We start from the raw sequence: 25270 nt of genomic DNA, 5'->3' as shown, positions 1-25270 counted from the left end.
AGGTGTGTGTGTCTCTGCACTGGTGGAGGGTGTGGGTGAGCGCTGTGATGGAACTTTGAGCAGGGTGCCTCCAGATTCCCTTTCAGAGGTTTCTTCGGGGCTTGATTGGAGGCTCTGGATCATGGAGTCTATCGGCTGTTTGGCAGATGCGCTTGCGAAAGCAAGGGGAGATAATTAGTGCATGGCAGTGGCCTGTGAAAGAGGACACATCACTCATGGCATAGTTGTCTGATGGATGTTGCACTGCTGGATTCTCATTTGGTAGATCAGCGCCGACCTCACCGTCAGCACAGGACCGGCCCAGAGCGTGGCCAGCCAGCTGGATGGCTCTGTTTTCAAAGTCCATAAGGACCTTGATTTCGGGCATTCCGAAATCTGTGACCTCTCTCCTGTTGTGTGCCAGCTTGTCCTGCATGGATAGAGATGGAGAAAGTGTAAGCAGGATGCCTGTCGGGCCAGATGATAGATGTGCCTGGCCTGTGTGGGTGGTGGGTGGTCCCATGAATGGGCTGAGGACAATGAAGGTGTGTGTGAGAGAGTAAGTGGTGATGTCCCTTGAACTGGCAGTGAGTGAGATCCCTGTGATGTGTTTGGGAGTGTGCGAGTTGAAAGTGATGGAAAGAATGACTTACCCCAGCGGATCAGAGAAGATCATTCATCGTCTAGCAACACTGGGTGCTGTCCTCTTCTGAAGGGCGTTGGCGCTGACCACCACTGCCACCGCCTCCCAAGCCGGCTTGGTCACGCTGCCCATCCAGTGGCCAGGGCACCCTGGCGGGCCTCCACAGCATCTAGCATTGAGGGATCTGTCAGTGAACTGGGGCGCTGCGGTCTTTTCTCCTTTGCTGCCCATGTCTCCAGGGCAGTGGTGGTGAGCTGGTAGTAATGAGTGGTCTGCTTTTTAAACATGGTGGCCAGTGTGATGCTCATGGCGGGGTGGGGGGGGAGGGGTGAATGAGAGCCCACCCTCCATGGAAACACGTGTTTCCCGGGAATGCATAATGAGGCGGGTTTGGGACAATATGGCGTGAAAACCTGCCATCACAGCCGGCGGGTAAAGCATCATTTTACCCGCCCGGCACCGGACTTGGTGCAAATCTGGGAAAATTCAGCCTCATATCTGTCTTTCTACCTATGTTGTTGGTACCATTGTGGACCATGGTCTCTGGCTGTTTACTATCCCCCATAAGAATGACCTGCAGTCATTCTGTGACATCCTTGATCCTGGCACCACGGAGGCAACATATCATCCTGGAGTCACATCTGTAGTATAAAGGCCCGGCACATAAAGCGTTAATGTGGGACTGAGTACATTACCACCCACACAGTAATGTAAGAAAACACATGACCCGTCACTTGGAGTGAATGTAGTGTTGGTCAGTGTGGTGTAGAAGCAAGCATGGAGACAGGTCCAAGCTTGGACCTTTACACTACCTATGTATATAGTTTCTCATAGTTAATAAATACTTATTGTTGAACCACCTAAGACAATGAATACCTTAATACCCACTGAACTATGCCCAACAGCTTACAACATGGTGGCAGCAAAAAGAATAACTCAAAGCCTCACAGAGATGGCAGAAGAAAATTAAAATGCTGGAAAACTGAAGAAAAAATTAAAGCATCCTGAAGAAAAGCTCAAAAAGCAAAAGGGCCGAAGGAAATCGCCAAAGAAGAGCTCCAAAGAAAGGCTTGGAAGCTGAAGGCAGAAATTTAATTCCTCACTACAGCAGAAGACTCCCATTGAATCCTGTGGAAGTCCAGCTTCAATATCCAGAGTGTGGAGAGTCAGCAGACCTAGCAGGCTAAGCTGAATGTTTAAAATTACTAGACAACAGAAGTCCTGAAAAGTTAAAAACTGCAGTGGTCAGAAATTGCCATTTAAATCGCAGTCCAAGAAACCCGATTCCTGCATCGGCACTTTAATACGTGGCAGCTGAATTCAGTCTGAACAAAGAAAATAAAATTAATTAAAAATTAATCATGACTGAGTTGGCAGCTTAAAAAACCCAGCAAAACCTGGCATTCACTGCTTCCAAGACCTGGGCACATGGTGCTAATCAGCCGATTGAGTTATTGTTGAAAAAAATGTAAATGCTGAAATCACAAATACCATTACTGCAGCAGCCTGCCAAAATTGGCAAGCGTGGGAAAACCATTGATGAAGAAGCATACAGCAACGACATCTTGGATTTTTGGAAACCTCTTTAAGCTGAGTCTGCAGTTTAGAATTTTAAACATAGATCGGAAATCCATTCTTCCAGATCAATCGGGTTTCTCGGACTGCGATTTAAACGGCAATTTCTGACCACTGCAGTATTTAACTTGTCAGGACTTCTGTTGTCTAGTAATTTTAAACTCTTAGTTTAGCACTGCTAGGTCTGCAGATCAATTTAGACTTATCCGAGGTCCAGATCACTTGCAAAATTGGGGACTTTGGGGAAAGCGATTCCTTAGATACATGATTGCTTCAGGCCTAGATAAAAAGACAGAAGCAGAAAAAGTGAACACGTGAATTTATTCAGTTGGCCTGATAGCTGATGATATAATGGCTAGACAAGGAATCAGTGAATCACCTGCAAAATTTGATGAAGTTGTAAAATCATTTGGTGCTTATTTTAACCTCAGAAGTAACAAAATGCTTGAAAGGGCTACATTTAATAAACGTGTCCAGCAGCTAGGAGATCCTATCAACTCCTTTATTAATGAACTGTAAGGAATGGATGAAGGCTGTGATTACAGTGACCTGTAATTTGAGCTAATCGGGGATAAAATAGTTGTAGGAGTGGTGGACAATGCACACTCAGACATGCTTCAAGTAGAGGAAGATTTAACTCTTGAGAAAACCATCCAGATTGTCGGGCAATCTGAAACCCATTTGAAGCACAGGTTCATATTAAGGGGAGAAAGAATACCATGGTACAAAGTAAACTGCACAGTCCAGTTAGTGAAACAGTACAGTAACAGGGACACTCCCTAACTGATCAGTAAGGCGACCATGCTAGTGGTTTGGAGCAAAGTGCCCCCACAGGCACAGGAATATAGGTACAGAGGCAGGCCATTCAGCCCATCAAGCCTATTCCACCATTCAAAACGATCATGGTTGATCAACCACTTTAATGTCTTTTTTCCCCACACTTTCCCTATATGCCTTTATCTTACTGGTATTTAGAAATCTGTCAATCTCTACTTTAAAATTATTCAATGACTGAGCTTCCACAGCTTTCTGGGGTAGAGGATTCCAAAGATCACAACCCTCTGAGCAAAAGATTTCCCCTCATCTCGGTCCTAAGTGGCTTCCCCCTTATTTTGAAATTGTGCCCCCTGTTTCTAGACTCCCCAATCAGGAGAAACATCTTACCTGCATCTACCCTGTCTATCCCTTTAAGTATTTTGTAGGTTTCAATGAGATCACCTCTCATTCTTCGAAGCTCTAGAGAATACAGGCCCAGTTTCCCCAAACTGTCTTCATAAGGCAGTCCTGCTATCCCAGGAACAAGTCTGGTGAACCTTCGTTACACCCCCTCTGTGGCAATAATATCCTTCCTAAGATAAGGGGACCAAAACTGCACATGGTACTCCAGGTCTAACCAAGGTTCTATACAATTAAAGCAAGACTTCACTACTCCTGTACTCAAATCCTCTTGCAAAAAAGGCCAACATACCATTAGCCTTCCTAATTGCTTGCTGCATCTGCATGTTAGCATTCAGTGACTTATTGACGAGGGCACCCAGGTCCCTTTCTACACTTTCTAATCTCTTACCATTGAAGAAATGCATACCTGCATATCTGTTCCTCCTACCAAAGTGGATAACCTCACAATTTTCCACATTATATTCCACCCGCAATGTTCCTGCCCACTCACTAGGTTGTCCAAATCCTCTTGAAGCCACTTTGCATCTTCCTCATGTGCACTGTGTCATCTGCGAACTTGGAAATATTACATTTGGTCTTCACATCCAAATCATTGAAATATATTGTGAACAGCTGGGGCCCAAGTACTGATTGTTGTGGTACCCCACTAGTCACAGCCTGCCAACGAGACCCGTTTATTCCTACTCTCTGGTTTCTGCCTGTTAGCCAATCCTTAATCCATGCCAGTATATTATCTCCTATCCAATGTGCTTTAATTTTGCTAACCAACCTTCTGAAAATCCAAATATACTATGTTCACCGACTCCCCTTTATCAATTCTGTTAGTAACATCCTCAACAAACTCCAACAGGTTCGTTAAACATGATTTACCATTCATAAACCTATCTTGACTCTGCCCAATGCAGTCATTATTACCCAAGTGTCCATTTATCACATCCTTTATAATAGATTCTAGCATTTTCCCGACTACTGATGTAAGGCTAACAGGTTTGTAGTTCCCCGTTTTCTCTCCCCCTCCCTTCTTAAATAGTGGGCTGACATTTGCTACCTTCTAATCTGCAGGAACCATTCCAGAATCAAAAGAATTTTGGAAGATGGTCACCAATGCATCCATAATCTCCATAGCAACCTCTATCAACATCCTGGGATGAAGTGGATTTATCAACCTTCAGTCCCTTTAATTTCTCCAACACAACCTCCTTATTGATACTAATTTCCTTCAGTTGCTCATTCTGCCTCGTCCCTTGGCCTGCGAGATTTCTTGTATCTTCCTTCAGTGAAGACGGACACAAAGTGATCATTTACCTTCTCTGCCATTTCTCTATTCCTCATTTAAATTCTCCTGACTTTGCCTGTAATAGACCCACATTTGTCTTAGCCAAACGTTTCCTTTTTACGTACCTATGGGCTGAATTTTTCACGGTGGGTGGGCTCGCAAGTGGTCGCGAAGCTGACCTCTGCCCATGATCGGCACCCAACCGAGATTTCACTGTGAATTGCATGCTGCAGTGCTCAGGACTGCCGGAGTGGGGCGGGAGGAGGGTGAGCGCTGAAGTTCGTGCATGCGCGCGGGTGCATGCAGTGAAAGCTCCCCAAGGCACAAAGCTGCCTCAGAGAGCTGAAGACTTTGAACAATCAAAACAAAGATATTAAAAATAATGAAAACATGTCCCCTCATGTGACTCTGTCACATGAGCAGGAACATGTTAAATTTGAGTGTTAAAAGGTTTTTTAAATCACCAGTCGAAACCTTATCCCGCCCGCCATCCAAACAGTTGGATGGGCAGCAAAAAATTCTAGTCAATTGATTAAGGGCCTTAATAGGCTGCTCATCATCGGCAGGCATGCTGCTGACTCCCGCGCGCGTGCCCACTGACCGTGCAAGTGCGCGATGATGTCGAGATGTTCGCCCGATGTCATCGCGTGACATTTTACGCTTGTTCGGGCCGGGCGCACACCCACCTGACGAGAGAAAAATTCTGTCCTGTATTAATGTCCGGCGATTTCAGTCCAATGCTTTCAATGTAATCAAATAGGAAGCTGTGCTAAGCCAAAACATCAAAACACATGGAAGACCCCAAGAGGATTCACAAGGTTGAGACAGCATGCCATGAGATCACAAAACCATGCTTCTTGGATACGGTGAAAGATCCTGGATTTTCATTCTAAAATATGGACATCTTGGTTAATAGCCATCTCACAATCTTTAAGTTGGACAAGGGAGTCTCTTGGACAACGAACCGTGGCTGAGACACACCTGGCTGTGAACAGCAGGCACACCGCTCTATGGGCCCGGAGGAATCTGACTTCTGGTCATAGACAAGATTCTGGAACCATGCCAGGCCAGGTATGGCGGCAAACAAATCTTCGAGCTGATGTACGTCTTCTGTCACCATTCTTTTTCTCTCTTGAGCAGAGATGCCTGTATGGCCCTGAATCTTTTCAAAACAGCGGACGATGTCAAGGCAATCACTTATATATTATACAGAACTGCAAGTTCCCAAGAGCTCCAACAAGAAAGATTCTCTCTCCACTGGGTCTTCAGCTGTGAATTGTCTTCTCTCTTTGCAGAGCAAACCTGCTTTCGTTACAGGTGCCAGAAGTCCATTATTGGTCAGACCAGCCAACCACTCAGATAGTTATCACGACACCTCGAGTCGATGACAGTAAACAAGAAACAAGGAACAAGAAGAGCCCCAACCTTTGGCTCCGATGCCAGTTGGAAAGATAAACCCTGAGACCACAGAGCAGATGCTGCAATCCCCAGCCAGCATGACAGTGGCATAAGCGATGCTGGAACCGAGTAGCAGCCATTCATTGATGACAGCACACCACACAGCCAAACGCAAAGGTGAGCTTACCACCAGGTCACACCATCACATCTTCCATCCCAGCGTGCATCATGGAGAGCCATACAAAAGAAGAAGATAAAAAAAGCACGATAGTGATGAGCCCAGAGTTTGTCTGCACCATAAAGAGCGGAAAACCGTAAACCAACCTCCATTTATCGCTACAAGTGGAGAATCGACAAAGAGCGATTCAATGCGAAAGAAGGGAAAAAGAGGATGAAAATACATCCACATGCCAAAATAACCTCTGATTCAACAAAGTTTGCCTGCAACAACAGAGCCTACAACTCCTCTGACAGTAGTGAGATCAAGAAATGGAAGGGTTATAAGGCCTCCAGACTGCCTGAAACTATAAACTTGGAGACCTGAGGGTGGGGATAGGAGCTGTTGGGATAGTTGTAATGATGTAATACATGGGGTAAAATGGATAACTTGTAAATACGTTGGATAAAGACTTGAGGGAGGTGTAGTGTAATGGTCTGGCACATAAAAGTTTAACATGGAACTGAGTACAGTACCACCCACAGTGTAACAGAACTCATGACCCGCACCTGTTGGACAGAGCCACGTGTAGAAGCAAGCATGGAGACAGCTCCTAGTGTAGACCTTTACTGTACCTATGTATATAATTTTTAGTAGTTAATAAATACTTACTTCTGAACTACCTAATACTACAAATACCTTAATATGACCTACCGAACTATGCCCAACACCTTACAACAAATTCAATGGCCACAGAAATGCCTAATTATTGAATCCGCTACCATGATTGCTCTTCCACTCTTCTTCCTCCCTTCCTGTGCAGCTAAGCCACCTGTGGTGCCGTGGACTTGGCTCTGGCTACACTCCTTTCAGGAACCATTGCCCTTACTAGTGTCCAAAATGGAAAACCAGTTAGTGAGCCTGACGGGCTCAGGTAAGTTCTAGATTGTTTGGCAGTCACCCATTTACTCTCTGCCTGTAATTTCTTAAGCTGTGGTGTGACCACCTTCCTAAACATGCTACCCATGTGGTTCTCAGCCTTGCGGATGCACCACAGTGACTCCAGCCATCCTTGAGTTCCAAAGCCCAGACCTCAAGTTTCTGCAACTGTTGACATTTCCAACACATGTGGTCATCTAGGCCACACCAAACATTCACAACTTCCCACACGCCACAGGATGCACGTTCTGCATTGTAAAGAGTGAGACTTTAGCAAGGAGAGTGAGGCTGGGCTGCTAAAAGCAAGACTTCATCAAGAAGTCAGGAACTCAGAAGGAGCTGGGAGTAGCAGCAGGGAGATGGACCTGTTTGAGACCTGCTGAGCTGTGCAGCTTCAGCTTCCAGCATGTGTTGAGTTTGGGAGAAAAGAAATTCAGACAGTGAGTTTGATTGGTTTGTCAGTAACCGCTATTGGAAAATACCTGTACAGAGCTAGAATTTAGAAAAACGTAAACTTTTAAATAACCCTACCCTTATAATTGATAACCTTATAATTAATTTCACGACACTAGCAGAAAAGAAATAAAAAACTAGTGAGCCCATTATTTCCTTTCTTCTTAACTGATGGCATTTATTGGACTAATAAGGATTAAGTTAGTATGGTAAGTGGGGTGAGAGGAGGCATTAATTTACTTAAAAATTAATTAAGAAAATAACTAATTAGTTACTTCATTAAGATACAATAAGGATGGCAGGGCAGGTGATGCACTCCGACTGCAGGATGTGGAAGCTCATGGATGCCAATGTGATCCAGGGCAAATGTGTCTGCAATAAGTGTCTGAGGCTTGAGGAGATTCAACTCAGATTCAATGATTTGGCACTGTGGACACTGCGACACATCAGGGAGGGGGAATCTTACCTGGACACATTATTTCCGGAGGTGGTTGTACCAGTTGCCCCCTTTAGGATAGGATCTTCTGTTTTGGTCAGTCGTCAGGGACAGGAGGGTGGGACCTCAAGTGAGGCAGGTAAGAGGATCAAGAAGGTAGAAGTGGAGGACCCTCAGCCCTTGAAATTGTCTAACAGGTTTGGGGTGTTTGCAACCTGTACAGATGAGACTGCAGGGTGGATGAGCGAACTGACCATGGCACAGGAAGCCATTCAAACGGGGGGATCTAACAGGAATGTGTGGTAGTAGGGGGCAGTATAGTGAGGGGGATAGACACAGTTCCCTGGAGCCAAGAGCAAGAGTCCAGATGGCTGTGTTGCCAGGGTTTGGGATATCTGGTCAGGGCTGGAGAGGAACTTGCAGTGGGAGGAGGAGGATCTAGTGGTCGTGGTCCACATAACTACCAGTAACATTGGTAGGATGAGGAAGGAGGTTCTGCTTAGACAATATGAGCATCTAGAGGCTAAATTAAAAAGCAAAACCTCAAAGGTAATAATCTCTGGATTATTATCCCTGAACCAGGAGCAAATTGGTGTAGGGCAAATAAGATTAGAGAGTTAAATGCTTGGCTCAAAGATTGGTGTGGGAGAAATGGGTTTTGATTCCTGGGGCACTGTTATCAGTATTCGGGAAAGTGGGAGCTGTGCCTTTGGGATGGTTTTCACCTGAACCATGTCGGGACTAGTGTTCTGGCGAATCATATAACTAGGACAGTAGATAAGGCTTTAAACTAAATAGTGGGGATGAGAGAAAATGGGATAAACTAAAGAGCGGGGAGAAGGTAAGAGAGTAGGATAGCCATAGGGAAATGGTTATCACAGTGCGGCAGGACGGGGCAGAGCATACAAACATAAGAATGCATCAGCAGTTAAGGCTAGGATTTGCAAAAATAATAAGACAGAATTAAAGGCAATCTATCTGAATGCATGCAGTATTCACAGCAAGGTGGATGAATCAATGGCACAAACAGAAGTAAACAGATATGACCTAATTGCAGTTACAGAGATGTTGCTTCAGGGTGACCAAAGGTAGGAACTGAAAGTTCGAGGGTAATCGGGATTTTGGAAGGATGGGCAAAAAGGAATAGGAGGTGGTGTTGCACTGTTAATAAAGGATGGCATCAGTACATTAGTGAGAGGATCTTAGATTGGTAGATCAAGATGTAGAATCAGTCTGAATCACAGAATCTTAACGGCACAGAAGGAGGCCATTCTGCCCATCATGTCTGCACCGGCTCTCCAAATGAGCATTATGACCTAGTGCCATTGCCCTGACTTTTCCCTGTACCCTTGCACATTGCTTCTATTCAAATAATCATCTAACGTCCTCTTGAATGCCTCGATTGAACCTGCCTCCACCACACTTTCAGGCAGTGCAATCCTGACCCAAACCACTCATTGTGTGAAAAAGTTTTTTCTCACGTCACACTTGCTTCTTTTGCGAGTCACTTTAAATCTGTGCCCTCTCATTCTTGATCCTTTTACGAGTTGGAACAGCTTCTCCCTGTCTACTCTGTCCAGTCCCCTCATGATGTTGAACATCTCTATCAAATCTCCTCTCAGCCGCCTTCTCTCCAAGGAGAACAGTCCCAACCTCTTCAATCTATCCTCATAGCTGAAGTTTCTCATCCCTGGAACCATTCTTGTAAACCTCTTCTGCATTCTCTCCAATGTGTTCACATCCTATAATATGGTGCCCAGATTGTACACAATATTCCAGCTGAGGTCTAACAATTGTCTTATATAAATTCAGCATAACCTCCCTACCCTTGTACTCTATGCCCCTGTTAATAAAGCCCAATATAGTATAAGCTTTACTAACTGCTCTCTCTACCTGTCCTGCCATCTTCAATGATCTATGCACATATACACCCAAGTTCTTTGCTCCTGCACCCTCTTCAAAATTTTACCCCTTATTTTGTATTGTCTGTCCATGTTCTCCCTACCAAAATGCATCATCTCACACTTCTCTGCATTGAACTTCATCTGCCACCTATCTGCCCACTCCACCGACTTGTCTATGCCCTCTTGAAGTTCCACACCACCGTCCTCGCAGTTCACAACTCCAAAGCTTCGTATCATCCGCAAACTTTGAAGTTGTCCCCTGCACACCAAGATCTAGATCGTTAATATATAATCAGGAAAAGCAAGGGTCCCAATACCGACCCGTGGAGAACTCCACTACAAACCTTCCTGCAGCCTGAAAAATATCCATTGACCATTACCCTCTGTTTCCAATTTTGCAGCCAATTTTGTATCCACATTACTACTGCCCCTTTTGTTCCATGAGCAATAACTTTCCTCACAAGTCGGTTGTGTGGCACTGTGTCAAATGTCTTTTCAAAGTCCACATCAACATCATTACCCTCATTGACCTTTTCTGTTCCTCTTCAAACAACTCCAGCTAGTTAGTTAAATACGATTTCCCCTTTAGAACTCCATGCTGGGTCTTCCTTATCAACCCATATTTTTCCATGTGACTACTAATTCTATCCTGAATAATTGCTTCTAGAATCTTGCCCACCACTGAAGTTAAACTTACTGGTCTGTAATTGCTGGGCTTATCTTTACGAACTTTTTTGAACAAGGGCGTAATGTTTTCAATTCCCCAGTCCTCTGGCACCATCCCTGAGTCTAGGGAAGACTGAAAGATTATGGCCAGTGCCCCTGAAATCCCTGCTCTCAATATTCCTTCAATATCCTTGGATGCATCTCATCCTTGTCAACTTTAAGTACCGACAGTCTATTCAACACTTCCTTCTCATCAATTTTGAACCGTTCTAGTGACAGGGTTTCCTCGTCTATCACCATGACCTGGGTAATATCCACCTCCTTGGTAAAGACAGATGCAAAGTATTCATTTAATACCTCAGCCATGGCCCCTTCATCCACGTGTAAATTCCCTTTTAGGTCCCTAATCGGCCCTACTCCTCCTTTACCACCCTTTTAGTATTTATATGCCTATAGAACACTTTGGGATTCCCCTTTATGTTGGCTGCCAGTCTTTTCTCATAATCCCTCTTCTCTTCTCTAATATGCTTTTTAACTTCCCCTCTGAACCTTCTGTATTCCTCTTGGTTCTCAATTGTATTTTCGACCTGACTCCTGTCATAAGCACATTTTTTCTTCTTCTTCTTAATTTCAATCTCCTTATTCATCCAGGGAGCTTTGGATTTGTTTGTCCTGCCTTTCCCTTTGAATGGAATATACCTAGACTGAGCCAAAACCAATTCTTTTTTGAAGGTAGCCCATTGTTCAGCTACAGTTTTTCCTGCCAATCTTTCGTCCCAGTCTATCTGGCCCAGCTCCGTTCTTGTCCCATCGAAGTCTGCTCTTGTCCATTAATTATTTTTACTCTGAATTGCCTATCATCCTTTTCTATCATCATCCTAAAGCATACAATACAATGATCAGTCTCCTAAATGTTCCCCCACTGACACTTGATGTACTTGACCTGCCTCATTTCCAGGAACCAGGTCCAATAGTGTGTCTTTTCTTGTTGGATTGGACACATAATGCTGTAGCAAATTCTCCTGAACACCGTCTAGGAACTTTTGCCCTTCTCTGCCCTTTACACTACCACTGTCCCAGTCTACATTTGGGTAATTAAAGTTCCCCATTATAACTACTCTATAATGCCTGCATCTCTCTGTAATTACCTTGCAGATTTATTTTTCTACGTCCTTCTCACTATTTGGCAGTCTATAGACTACACCGAGCAATGTAATTGCACCCTTTTTGTTCCTTAGCTCTAGCCAAATTGATTCTGTCCTTGAACTTTCTGGTGCATCCTCTTTCTCCAGCACTGCAATGCTCTCCTTAACCAATACCACCACCTCTCCTTTCCTTTTTTCTTTTTTCCTGAACACTTTATACCTGGGAATGTTTAACACCCAGTCCTGCCCTTCCTTGAGCCAGGTCTCTGTTATCACCACAACATCATATTTCCACATGGTAATCTGTGCCTGTAACTCCTCAATCTTATTTACTTTACTCTGTGCATTCACATTGAGTGGATCTAAGAAACAGCAAGGGGCAACAGACATTCATAGGAGTTGTTTATAGGCCGCCAAATAGTAGTGGTACTGTAGGGCATGGTAGGATCAGGAAATTAGAGGCACATGAAACAAGGATAACAGTAATCATGGGGAACTTCAATCTACTGCATAAACCTAATTAGCACTAATGCTGAGGAGGACAAATTCCTGGAATGTAAACACAATGGAGTTTTAAAACAGTGTGTTGAGGAACCAACTAGGGAACAGGCTATTTTAGATCTTGTACTGTCAATGAGAAAGGGCTAATTAATAATCTTGTTGGGGGAAGAGTGACTATAATATGATAGAATTTTACATTAAGTGATGTAGTTCAATCAGAAACTAGGGCCTTTAATCGAAACAAAAGAAATTACGAAGGTATGAGGGGAAAGTTGACTAAGGAAGACTGGGGAACTGCATTAAAAGTGATGATGGAAGGCAGGCAATGGCTAGCATTTAAAGAATTAATATATGCTTTGGTACAAACTTACATTCCCTTGAGGCACAAAAAGCCAGCAGGAAAGGTGATCCCAGCATGGCTAACAAAAGAACTTAAAGGTTCTATTAGATCCAAGGATGAGGCATGCCAAATAAAAATTTGTAAGCCTGAGGATTGGGAGCATTTTAAAATTCAGCAAAGAAAAACCAATAAATTGATGAAGAGAAAATAGAATATGAAAGTAAACTAGTGAAGAACATAAAAACAGACTCTAAAAACTTCTATAAATATGTAAAAATGAAACGGTTAGTAAAGACAAATGTGGGCCCATTACAGGCAGAGATTGGAGAACTTATAATGGGTAATAAGGCAATGGCAGAGAAACTAAACAAATACTTAGTGTCTGCTTTCATGGAGGAAGATATCTCCCTGAGATATTGGGGAGTCAAGGTACTCGTGAGATTGAGGCCTGAAAGAAATTAGTATTAGTAAAACCGTAATGCTGGAGAAATTATTGGGACTGACAATTGATAAATCCCCTGGACCTGATGATCTACATCCTAGACTGTTGAAAGAGGTGGCTGTAGAGATAGTGGATGCATTGGTGGTCATCTTCCAAAATTCTATAGATTCTAGAGTGGTTCCTGCAGATTGGAAGATAGCAAATTATTAAGAAAATGGTTATATACAGACCTGTTAGCCTGACATCAGTAGTAGGGAAAATGCTAGAATCTATTATAAAAGATGTGATAACTAGAAACTTGGAAATAATGGCAGGATTGGGCAGGGTCAACTTGGATTTATGAAAGGGAAATCTTGTTTGACAAATCTGTTGGTGTTTTCCAAGGGTGCTACTAGCAGGATAGATAATGGAGGACCAATGGATGTGGTGCTTTTGGATTTTCAGAATGCTTTCGATAAGGTCCTACACAAGAGCTTTGTTAGCAAAATTAGATCACATAGGATTGGAGGTAATATACTGGCAAGGATTGAGGATTGGTTAACAGACAGAAAACAGACAGCAGGGATAAATGTATCATTCTCAGGTTGGCAGGCTGTGATTAGTGGGGTACAATAAAGATAAGCGCTTGGGCCCCAGTTATTCACAATCTATATCAATGATTTGGATGTAAGGATCAAATGTAATTTTTCCAAGCTTGCTGATGACACAAAACTTGGTGGGAATGTGAGTTGTGAGGAGGATGCAAAGAAGTTTCAAGGGGATCTAGACAGGCTAAGTGAGTGGGCAAGAACATGGCGGATGGAATATAATGTGGAAAAATGTGAAGTTATCCACTTTGGCAGGAAAAACAGAAACGCAGAGTATTTCTTAAATGGTGAGAAGTTGTGAATTGTTGAAATCCAAAGGGACCTGGGTGTCCTTGTCCATAAGTCAGGCACAACAAGCAATTAGGAAGTCAATGGTATGTTGGCCTTTATTTGCAAGAGGATTTGAGTACAGGAGTTAAGAGGTCTTGTTGCAGTTGTATAGAGCCTTGGTGAGACCGCACCTAGAGTATTGTATGCAGTTAAGGAAGGACATACTGGCCATAGAGGGAGTGCAACGAAGGTTCACCAGACTAATCCCTGGGATGGTGGGGCTGTCCTATGAGGAGAGATTGAGGAAACTGGGCTTGTATTTGCTAGAGCTTAGAAGAATGTGAGGTGGCTTCATTGAATTTTATAAATTCTTCCAGGACCTGACAGGATAGATGCAGGAAGGATGTTTACCCTGTTTGGTGAGTCTAGAACAGGGGACACAGTCCTAGAATAAGAGATGTGCCATTTAGGACCGAGATGAGGAATTTAATCAGTCAGAGGATGGTGAATCTTTGGAATCCTCTACCACAGAGGGCTGTGGAGACTCAGTCATTGAGTATGCTCAAAGCAGAGGTCAATAGATTTCTATATACCAATGACATAAAGGGATGTGGGGATAGTGTGGGAAGATGGCGTTGAGGTAGATGATGAGCCAGATGATCTGGTTGAATGGCGGTGCAGGCTTGAGAGGCTGAATGGCCTACACCTGTTCCTGTTTCCTATGCTCCTACACAGCCGAACTGCCTGCCATACCTTAACTTTGCAGATTATTTATTATAAACTGGAGGTGAGAAACCAAGACCCCATTGCTCCGAATAAGCTTCACTACTGCTAGTCAACCTTGCTACTACTGATTAAACCTTACAATTACTATGAAATTACCCAAGTTTTGAAAGATAAACAAGAAAATACTCACCAACCAATCACTTACCTGTTTCCCTGTGATGTCAAACTTTGAGTTTTTCTCAGAACACAGCCTCCCTGTGAGTCTCCCTCACCCATCCTTGCACTCTTTTAAGTTTCCATGGAGCCACACTCACTCTTCCACATGCTGTTTTAGTCTCCCTTAGTCCGCCCTCTCTCTGGCTCCTCCTCGCACAGCTTTAAGTCTTCCTGGATCTGCCCTCTCATTCCTCCTCGTAATTTTTTAACTCTCCCTTGATCCACCCTCACTCTTTTAAGTCTCCCAGTGGCTGGTCCCCAAGATCTAGGCTGACTGTACACTTTGGATACTTCTGTGAGTGACCTGGTTCCCTGAATAGATGTGTGACCTGAACCTTTTGCCCTCCACGCAGACTAGGCAGCTCCACACCTGCATGTTGGTCATGTGTGTCTTCATTTTCCTAGTTTTTTGAGAAGTTTCTCCTGTATTTCTGAGAACTGGGACAGGTGATGGCTTGGCAAGCTCGTCCTAACCTGCCTTCCGAACAGGATTTCCGCTGGTGCTGGTGAGCCAATATCTAAGGATGTTGCTCTTAAGTGTAACATATTGAATTCAACAACTTTAGATCTTAAACTCCCCCTCCCCCCATCCCCACCCCGTTTCTTCCCCCTCCCTTTTTTTTTCAATAATTTATATAGATTCTTCTTTTCCCACCTATTTCCATTATTTTTAAATCTACAACTAATACTTTGTTAGTCTTTCCACCCCACCCCCACTAGAGCTGTACCTTGAGTATCCTGCCATCCATTCTTGATTAGCACTTTTCTTAGATAATATCACCACCTTCAACACCTCTTTGATCCTTTTGTCTGTGACATTTTTTGATTATCTGCTCCTATCACTGCTTGCTTATCCCCACAACCACCCCACCCTCAACTTCTCTCTTCCCCCGCCCCCCACCTTAGACCAGCTTATATTTCACCTCTCTCCTAACTATACTTCAGTTCTGCCGAAGGGTCATGAGGACTCGAAACGTCAACTGTTTTCTTCTCCACCAATGCTGCCAGACCTGCTGAGTTTTTCCAGGTAATTCTGTTTTTGTGTTGAATGCAGAGATCTTGTTTTGTTTCCCTGCACTTCATGATTAATGCCATAGCGATGTGAACCACTTGCTCAGTAAGACCATTGGACCTGGGATAGTGTGGTGAGATTGTCAAATAGCTTATGCCCCATTTAGCACACAAACCCCTGAAAGGTTTGCCGGTATATTGTGGCCCATTGTCTGATATGATTTCTTCAGGTGTACCGAACAAACTCAATATTGCACTCATTTTGTCCGCCATGGATGCACTTGAGGTATCCTTCAATTGCCTGATGATTGGAAACTTAAGAAAAATAGTCAGTGATAGGAGAAAGTAGTCACCAGGGATAGTGAACAAGCCTGTTGTGATTTCAGACCGAGGGTATGATTGAATCTTGTGAGGGTGTAGAGGTTCTCTGTATTGATGTAACTGGTGCCTCTGGCACACTTTGGATATCTTCACGAACTTCTCAATATCATTGTTGATCCCTGGCCAATACGCAGTTTCCCTTGCCAGGCACCCTGTTCGCTCTATGCTCATTTGCCCCTGATGTAACTGTGACAATATGTCCTGGTGAAGAGATTTTTCTCTTTTCAAATCACACATCTTGAAATACCTAGTTCATCTCTGTATGGCCAAAATCATCTAAGGGTGTCTGGCACTTCTTGTTTCATAGCAGGACAACCTTCTACAATAACTCCATAATGCTGTCAGTCATGGATCGTTTTCTGTTTCCTGTTTAAGTCGGTTGTATTTGTGACCAAAACTCATCAGATCAATATTGAGTCCATCTTTCCCTTCGATATCTATGCCATCTACTTGTAGGCCTAGCAAAACATCCATCTTTTTTTGGATTTGGCAACCAGCTCAGTGTGTCTGAAGTAACCATTTTGCTACCTGGTTTGTACCTGCTTCAAAGTCATATACCTGTATTTTTATCAGACATCATTGTATTCTGGGTGGTGCACTTATCAGTGTCTTGTGCCAAATCATTTCTAATGGTTTGTGGTCAGTTTCCACAATGAATCATTTACCAAATAGATACCAAATGTGGAACCTTGTGATACCGAATACCAGAGTGAGTGTCTAATGCTTTATGTTCGAATAATTGGATTATACTTGCGATAGACTTTTGGAGCCCAATGCAATTGGTTTACTATCCTGCATAATACACACTCCTAACCCTTTCCAAGATGTATCAACCTCCTAGACTGTCTCTTTGCTTGGGTTCTAGTATTGTAGCACACATGTCTATTCTGACAATGCCTGTTTAAGTGAATCGAACACAAATTGATAGTCCTCCTGCCATATGTATGGAACATCCTTCCTTAAGAACTTTCTAAGTGGTGATGTTTTAGCAGCAAAGGTGGGTGTGTGTATGGTGCTAAGAAGTTGACAACTCCGAGGCACCTCTGCAAATCTTCTTTGTTCTGGGGAGTACAACTTCAAAATCGCCTGGGTCAGGACAGATCCTGGAACTTGAATAAATAGAACAGAGAAAGTTAATCTGACCCACATTCATCTGGCATTTCTTGCTGTTGAACAAAATCTTCATAATAAGCTTCTGTCATCAGTGAGCGTAAATATCGGTCACGCTCTTCTCTGGTTTTTCACGTCACCGTAATGTCATTGGCAGTGCATACACATCCAGGAATATTTTCTGTAATTCTATCCATAACCTGCAGGAACAGATCCTGACTGATGGATAAACCAAAGGGTAATGTCTGGAAGCAGCATCTTCTGAATGGTGTCCTGAATGCACTGATTTCTTGAGATTCCCCTGCCAAGTAAACCAACCAATTTCTGTGTTTGGTGCTCAACTTGAAGAAACACTTTGCTCCAGTGATTTTGGATTCAATTCCTTTAATGTTGGAGTCTTATCAGGACATTTCTTTAGAGCAAGATTCAGATATCTTGGGTCCAAGCACACCCAGATTATGACATCTTTGTTCAGTACGCATGTGATCAAACTCCATCAGTCAGTTTACTGATGCACACGACAGATAATGCCATGACGTTCTATGTCATCCAAGTTGCTTTTAAGCCCCTCCTATATGTGCACAGTGCACTTTCTAGAAGGGTCGATCGATGGAATTGCATCTTTTCTGGGTTGTAGTACAGAATCACCTCTGAAGTTTCCTATAATGTGGAATCTGTCTGGATGCGTCTGTTGTAGTTCATAGACTGACTCAATCCGACTATTCTTGGCCTCTTCTGCCGTATTTGGTATACTGGTGACCTCATGTGTGGACATAGGGCAGAATTGTCCCAGATTTTCACAAAGTGCTGTAGCGGGCAGGAAAAAATTTGTTTTACCGCCGGCCGTAATGGCGGGTTTTCACGCCGCATCATCCCATTCTCATCTCATTAATTATGCAGCCACAGGAAAAACGCCGTCCCACTGGCGGGCGGCTTCTGATTTGCCCGGTACGCTGTTACCTCACCGCTTCCTCATGCAGGGTGCCATATTTAAACTGTTGCCGCATGCATACCTTTCAATGCATGCAGCAGAGACTGCTCCAGTGAAGACATGGCCCCAAAAGCCAAGAAGAGTGCAGTCCCCCCGATTCAGTGATGCATCCCTGGGATGCCTTCTGGATGCTATGGAGGCATGCTGCAATCTCCTCTATTCCCTCTCTGGCTGCAGGAGGCCCATCGGTCTCACCACTCCAGCTTGGGAGGCAGTGGCAGTGGTGGTCAGTGCCAATGCTGCACAGAAGAGGTTGGCCGTCCAGTGCAGAAAGAGGATGAATGATCTCACCTGTACTGCCATGGTAAAGCAACCATCTCATCACTCTAAACTCAAACACTCACAAAGCCATCACACATTCACTGGCATCTCACTCACTGCCAGCTCAAGGGACATCGCCACTCACTCACACACACCCTCACATCTCCATCTGGCCCTATCTCTTCTGCAGACCGCCTCCTCAGCCCTCACCATCTTGAGGCGACTTGCACAGATCAACATGTGCCCCCCCACACACCCTGGGATATGCCCCCTTGCCCAGTATAGCCCTCACCCTGCAACCTCTTCGTTTTGCCTGAGGCCACTTTTCCCCCTTTCCCAAGCAAGCCCTAGCCCTGCAGCTGTTGACCAGGTTATGGCTGGTCTGGTAGGTAGAGACCTGCCCATGAGTCCCCACTATAAGTGATGTGATGCTGACTGCGAAGCCAGGCCCTGATGAATGCAAGTGCTACCCAAAGCAAGGTAAGCCAAAAAAATCTCGTAGTCCTGAGCGAAATGCAGCTCGCCAGGTACACATCGTTTATGTACAGTTGTGAAACATGTTGCCGTGCAATCACGCTGACGTGCCTGGATGATCCAGTGTGGGGAGATGATTCCGACAAGCACGGCTTAAAATGAGATGTTGAAGTATTGAAATTAGGTTCCTGATGTGCAGGGGCGGGAAACACAGCCCACCATTGATGATGGAGCGGATAATCACAAATTGGTTTGCCGATGGCGTGAAATCAAATTTTGGCCTTCTCGCCATATTGTCCACCCCCTCCCCACCCACTTGCTATGAAGCCCGATGCCAACAGAGCTGGAAAATCACGGCCATAACATTAAGTTCCATACACGCTGGTAATCCTGATGGTCCGCTTGTATCCACCAGGTAAAATACTTGTAGTTTCCATGAAGTCTTGCCATGGCTGCATTTCAGTGTCAATGCACCTACGCAGTGAATGAGTGATCCATTGTACGCAGTTAGTTTGTCGTAGATTGTGTAATTGACTTCCAATGATCCAGATATATATCCTTCAAGATTTTGACTGGTAAGATGCTTGCGCTTGCCCCCGTGTTGACTTTGGCTGTGAGTGTGTGTTTGTTGGTAGTAGCAAAAGCCTCTAACTGTTTAATTTCATCCACACATTGCGTCACATTCACAGTATTGCCTGTCTGCTTTCCAGTTGAAGATTTTTCCACTTTGAATCTTCACTCTGGCCGCTAACCTGGTGTATGTGCTTGCGCTTATGTGGGTCTCTGGCACACTGCCTGTTGTTGCTGCCAGCATGCTGCACGTACTTTTGGTTTAGTTGTATCTTATTGTAAACTCTGGTCACAGATTTCCCACAAAGGCGAACAGAATGTCATTTTATACCACACACCTTGCAAAGACCTTGGAATGCACGACGGCTTTGCGGTGGGCACAGTAAACCACACTTCCCATATGGCTCACTTGCTTTCTGTTTCCTGGCTACTGTGCCAATACTGGTAACTGCACCTGATGCTTGCAGGTGTTGTTGTCCAGCCACAATGGCTTCATATTTTCTGCCATCTTTTAGCAATATGTCAATATTGGCCTTTCTTTTTCTCCAAAATGACTTTTTGGAAAGCTTTGATCAGCGTCGAAGCTATAACCAGCTCCATGATCCATTCAGGCAGCTCAACTTCTGAAAAATCGCAGTCCTTGCCCTTATCACAGCATCTGCTGACAAACTGATCAATTGATTCTTGTGGCTGCTGTCTGGAGGCCATCAGCTCCAAATGGTGAATTCTGAAGTTCACTTTTACAAGGTATTCCATAGCTTAAAAGGGTCCTTCTGATCTTCCTCAGACAGGCCCCAAGTGTTGACTCTGTGCAAGCCCTCGTTTCCAATGGCTATCTTTATTTCACAGCTTGTTTATCAGGTTCTGTGATGGATAATTCTAAAAAGCATAGTTCCATCCTTTGTTTGAAAAGCCTAAGCTTGGATAAGATATCTGTGGCCTTCCAATTCATGCTGGGGAATTTGGTGGACATCTTCCTGATATGTAGGGGATTGGTAGTAGAACCTTTCTACTCCATGGAGAGATTCACCAATGCAGCCGCTGTATTTTTTTTATTCCCTTCACTCTTTCTTTTATGGCTGCAGTACAGGTTTTTTCTGTTTGCAGGCACTTTGGTCATTTGTGTGGGAATAGTAGGAGAACATTTAGGGGACAGTGATCATTGTATCATACTTTTAGGCTAACAATGGAAAAGGGCAAAGAACATCCAGAGTAAAAAAAATTAACTGGGGGAAAGCCAGCTCAATGGGTAGGAACAGATCTGGGCTGAATAAATTGGAGTCAAAGTTTGGTAGGAAAAACGGTAGCTGAACAATGGGCTACTTTCAAAGAAGGGATGATTCGGACACAGTCAAGGTCTATTCCCTCAAAAACGAAAGGTAGGGCAAACAAATACAGAGCTCCCTGGATAACAAAGGAGGTAGAAATTAAGACAAAGAAGAAAAAGTATGCTTATGAAAGGTGTCAGGCAGAAAATATAATTGAAAACCAAGCTGAATATAGAAGGTTCAGAGGAGAGATGAAAAAGCAAATAAGACAAGCAAAGAGGGATTATGAAAAAGACTGAAAGCGAGCGTAAAAGGGAAACCGAAAGTCATCTTAAGGCATATAAATAGTAAAAAGGGGGTAGAAGGGCCAATTAGGGACAAAAAGGGGATTTACACATTGAGACAGAGGGCATAGCTGAGGTATGGAATACTTTGTACTGTCTTTACCAAGGAAGAAGATGCTGCCTAGGCCATGATAAAAGATGAGGTAATTCAGACACTAGACAGATGTAAAATTGAAAAGGAGGAGGTATTAGATAAGGACCGGGACTGGATGAGATGCATCCAAGAATACTAAAGGAAGTAAGAGTGGAAATTGCAGAGGCACTGGCCATAATTCTTCAGTCTTCCTTAGACTCAGGGGTGATGCCAGAGGACTGAAGAATTGCAAATGTTACAGCCTTGTTCAAAAAAGGGTGCAAAGATACGTCCAGCCCAGGCCAGTCAGTTTAACTTTGGTGGTGGGGAAACTTCCATAAACAATAAATCAGGACAAAATTAATAATCACATGGACAAATGTGAGTTAATTAAGAAAAGTCAGCATGGATTTCTTCAGGGAAAATCATGTTCAACTCACTAGCTGGAGTTTTATGAAGAGGTAACAGAGAGGGTTGATGAGGGAAATACTGTTGTTGTGATGTACATGGACTTTCAAAAGGCATTTGATACAGTGGCACACAACAGACTTGTGAGCAAGCTTTGGCTGATGGAAAATGGACAGGAGGAACATGGATACGTAATTGGCTGAGCGACAGGAAATAGAGAGTAGTGGTTAATGGATGTTTCTCGTGTTGGCGAATGGTTTGTAGTGGAGTTCCCCAGGGGTTAGTGTTGGGACGCTTGCTTTTCCTGGTATATATTAATGACCTCGACCTTGGTGTACAGGATACAATTTCAAAGGTTGTGAATAATACAAAACTTGAATGCATTGTGAACTGCGAGGAGGATAATGTAGAATTTCTAAAAGACTTAGGCATGTTAGTGAAATGGATGGACAGTTGGCAGATGAAGTTCAATGCAGAGTGGTACGCAGTGATTCATTTTGGTCGGAAGAATATAGAGAGACAATATAAATTAAAGGCTACAACTCTAAAGAGCAGAGGGACCTGGGTGTGTGTGTACATAAATCATTGAAGGTGACAGGAAGGTTGAGAGAGCAGTTAATAAAGCAGTTAATAAAACTGTTCCCACTTGTGAAAGATCGAGAACAAGAGGGCACAGATTTAAAGGAATTCGTAAAAGAAGCAAAAGTGATATGAGGAGAAATTTTGTCATGCAGTGAGTGGTTAAGGATTGGAATGCACTGCCTGGGAATGTGGTAAAGGCAGGTTCAATTGAGGCATTCAAAAGGGAAATAGACTGTTATCTGAAAAGGAAAAATGTGCAGCGTTATGCGGAGAAGGCAAGAGAATGCCACGAGGTTAGTTGCTCATTCAGAAAGCCAGTGGAGACACGATAGATCAAATGGCCTCCTTCTGTGCCCTAACAATTCTGTGATTCTGAGTGGCAACAGGGAATGTTGTAATGGCTCTGCAGCTTGTACTGCCCCATTCAAAACCAACTGCACAGCATGACCCTGAACAGATGTGTTGATCCCATTCACCACCATTTCAGCTATTCTCCAGGTCAGGTACTCACTGTTCAATAAAGCACTCTCTGTAGAGGGACTCTGCCTCCTGGAGTTTCAATGTACAAACAGCCTCTGTATTGCACCAACTCTTGTCTGTGGCTCCTCCTAGGCAGCTGCAGGTCTTCAATCATGTCATCACTGCCGTTGTGTTTCTATATCTGTTTTACACAAACTGACCTATCGCACACAGAACTGGTAAAATATGCATAGGTTTGGTTGATTTGAAGATAGGTTACAGGACGGCTCAGCAGATGGATCTACCTTAGAGATTCAGCAACTATTACTCACAAGGACTGCATAGTTGCAGGGTTGAATGAGGGATCACCAGGGATGGAAGGGGAACGAGGCTTCCAAGACTAAGTGGCAGCAGATGAAAGCGAGGCTGCCGAGGATGGAAATGAGTGAAGCTGCCAACTGTCACATCATGTACGGCTGCCAGGCCCTGCATGAACTTGCAGGAACCGCAGTCTTCAGAATTGTACCCATAACCTTGCCCGTTGGATACCATCAAAAGATGAACCATATTCAGGGCTGAAGCAACCTCAATTCAGGCAGAGATAGAAACAAGAAGGTGTGAGACAGTGGCAGCATTTCCCGTGCCCACCGGCGTCGGATGTGTTCAGTGCCGTGAGAGGACAATATGGAGCAACCGGTTTCATGACGGTGTGAAACCAGTTCACTATCGTCCGCTCAGCCCGCCATTGGCGAGCTGCATTCTTCACCATCGGACGTCAGGAACCTCGTTGTAATACGTCAGCATATTATTAGGCCTGCCAGCCAGAATTGTCCCCCCCCAGCCCCCGCTGGATCGTCTGTCCACATCAGCGGAAAAACACTCCAGCGTAGAACACGTCTTGACAACTGTGACATAGAGAAATTGGGACTTACCCGCCAGGGCTTTGATCACATCATGGGCGTCCAAGGAGCAGAAGATGCTGGAGCCCAATACCAGTGGCACGCTGGAAGAATGCCCATGGCATGCTGGATGGATTCTCATTGACATGGCTCTGCTGCGAAGCAGCTCACGGAAGTTGGCTAGTCACCATTGATGCTCACAATGGATGATGGCTGAGGGGGTGGGAGGGGAAGATCTAGGATCAGCTGGGAAAGGAAGAGGTGTTGAGAGGTGGTGAGGTTGGGAGGGGGGGAAATGAAGGTGTCAGGATGGGGTGAGATTGGGAGGAGGGAATGAAAGTGTCGGGGGATGTGGTGGGGAAGGAGAACAGCAGGCGGGGGTAACGGGGGAGAAGACAGCAATTGAGGAGGTAGGTGCAAGGGAAGGAGCATGGAGAGTGGAGGATGTCCATGAGGAGGAAGGGGTGCAGAGAGCGGAGGGTGTCTGCGGGGAAGAAGGGGTGCAGAGAGGGGAGAGAGTAAGCTTTGAGGAAGAAATAAGAGTGGAGGAAGGAGTCAGGAGGGGGTGCGAGTGAGGCTGGAGGAAAAGGTAAGGCTGGGGGAAGGAGTCAGAAAGATAAAGATTTGAGAGATAAAGATTAAGATTCAGGGATTAAGCGGGGGAGGGGGGAGTCTAGGAGGTGGGGGAGTTGGTGGTGGGAGGACATGGGGTGGTGTGGGAAGGGGTTCTGGGGATTAAGGAGTGTGAAGGGGGGAAGAGGTGCAAAGCGAGGAAGGAAGGGGGGATGTGCAGGTGAACGTGCACCGGATGGGGTCAGATAGGTCCATGTCTGCCTCCTGGGGAGCGGACTGAAGGTGGGCATGGTATGGAGGAAGGGTGAGAATCACCGAGGGCAGAGTGAGGTGGTAGGGTAGGAGGGTGGAGGGTTCAATGGTAGCAATAGAAGGGATGGTGAGGGTGGTTGCTGGGGATCTGGAGGCAGACACGGACCCTGGGGATGGGAAAGAGGAGGTCGGGAGGTGAATGTGGATGGGGGTGGGATTTTCGGGAAGAAGGGGAACATGCACGTTCACCTGGACATCCCTGAAGGAAAAGGTTTGGGGCTGGCAGGTAGCAGAGAGGAGATGGAATGTGATGCTGGAGGGGTCAACTGTGATGGGGGAAAGGAAATGTGTGACTGGGGGAGGGTAAAGAACAGGGGAGTGGAAGCAAAACTAAATTAGCACCATGATGTGCAAATTGAAAGTGGAACGAGAGTCATGGTGGGTGGGATCATGTGCTGCATGCAAATGTGATCAGCAAGTGGGCAGAGATGCAGGTCAGCTCAGATGGACAACTGAAAGTGAATCCCAGCAGGCAGCATTGAAAATGCTCAGGGCATTGTGATGAGTGTGATATGTGAAGGATCCGTGTGCGTGGGCGAGTGCTTGCACAAGGCTCTGAAAGGCCCTGCCCCACACACGCTTTTCCCTTCAGAATCACTCGTGGGCCAGCTGCTTCCTCTGTTGGTGACGGGTCCTCTGGGCTTCTTATTTCCATCTCTTCACTGGAGGAGGAGACCTCTTGGCTGCAGCCGAGGATGTGGATGGAGCTGAGGGACTGGCTG

This window comes from Cetorhinus maximus, chromosome 4 (assembly GCF_964194155.1).
Source record: "Cetorhinus maximus chromosome 4, sCetMax3.hap1.1, whole genome shotgun sequence".
NCBI lineage: Eukaryota > Metazoa > Chordata > Chondrichthyes > Lamniformes > Cetorhinidae > Cetorhinus > Cetorhinus maximus.
Note: the sequence above shows the minus strand (reverse complement) of the source record.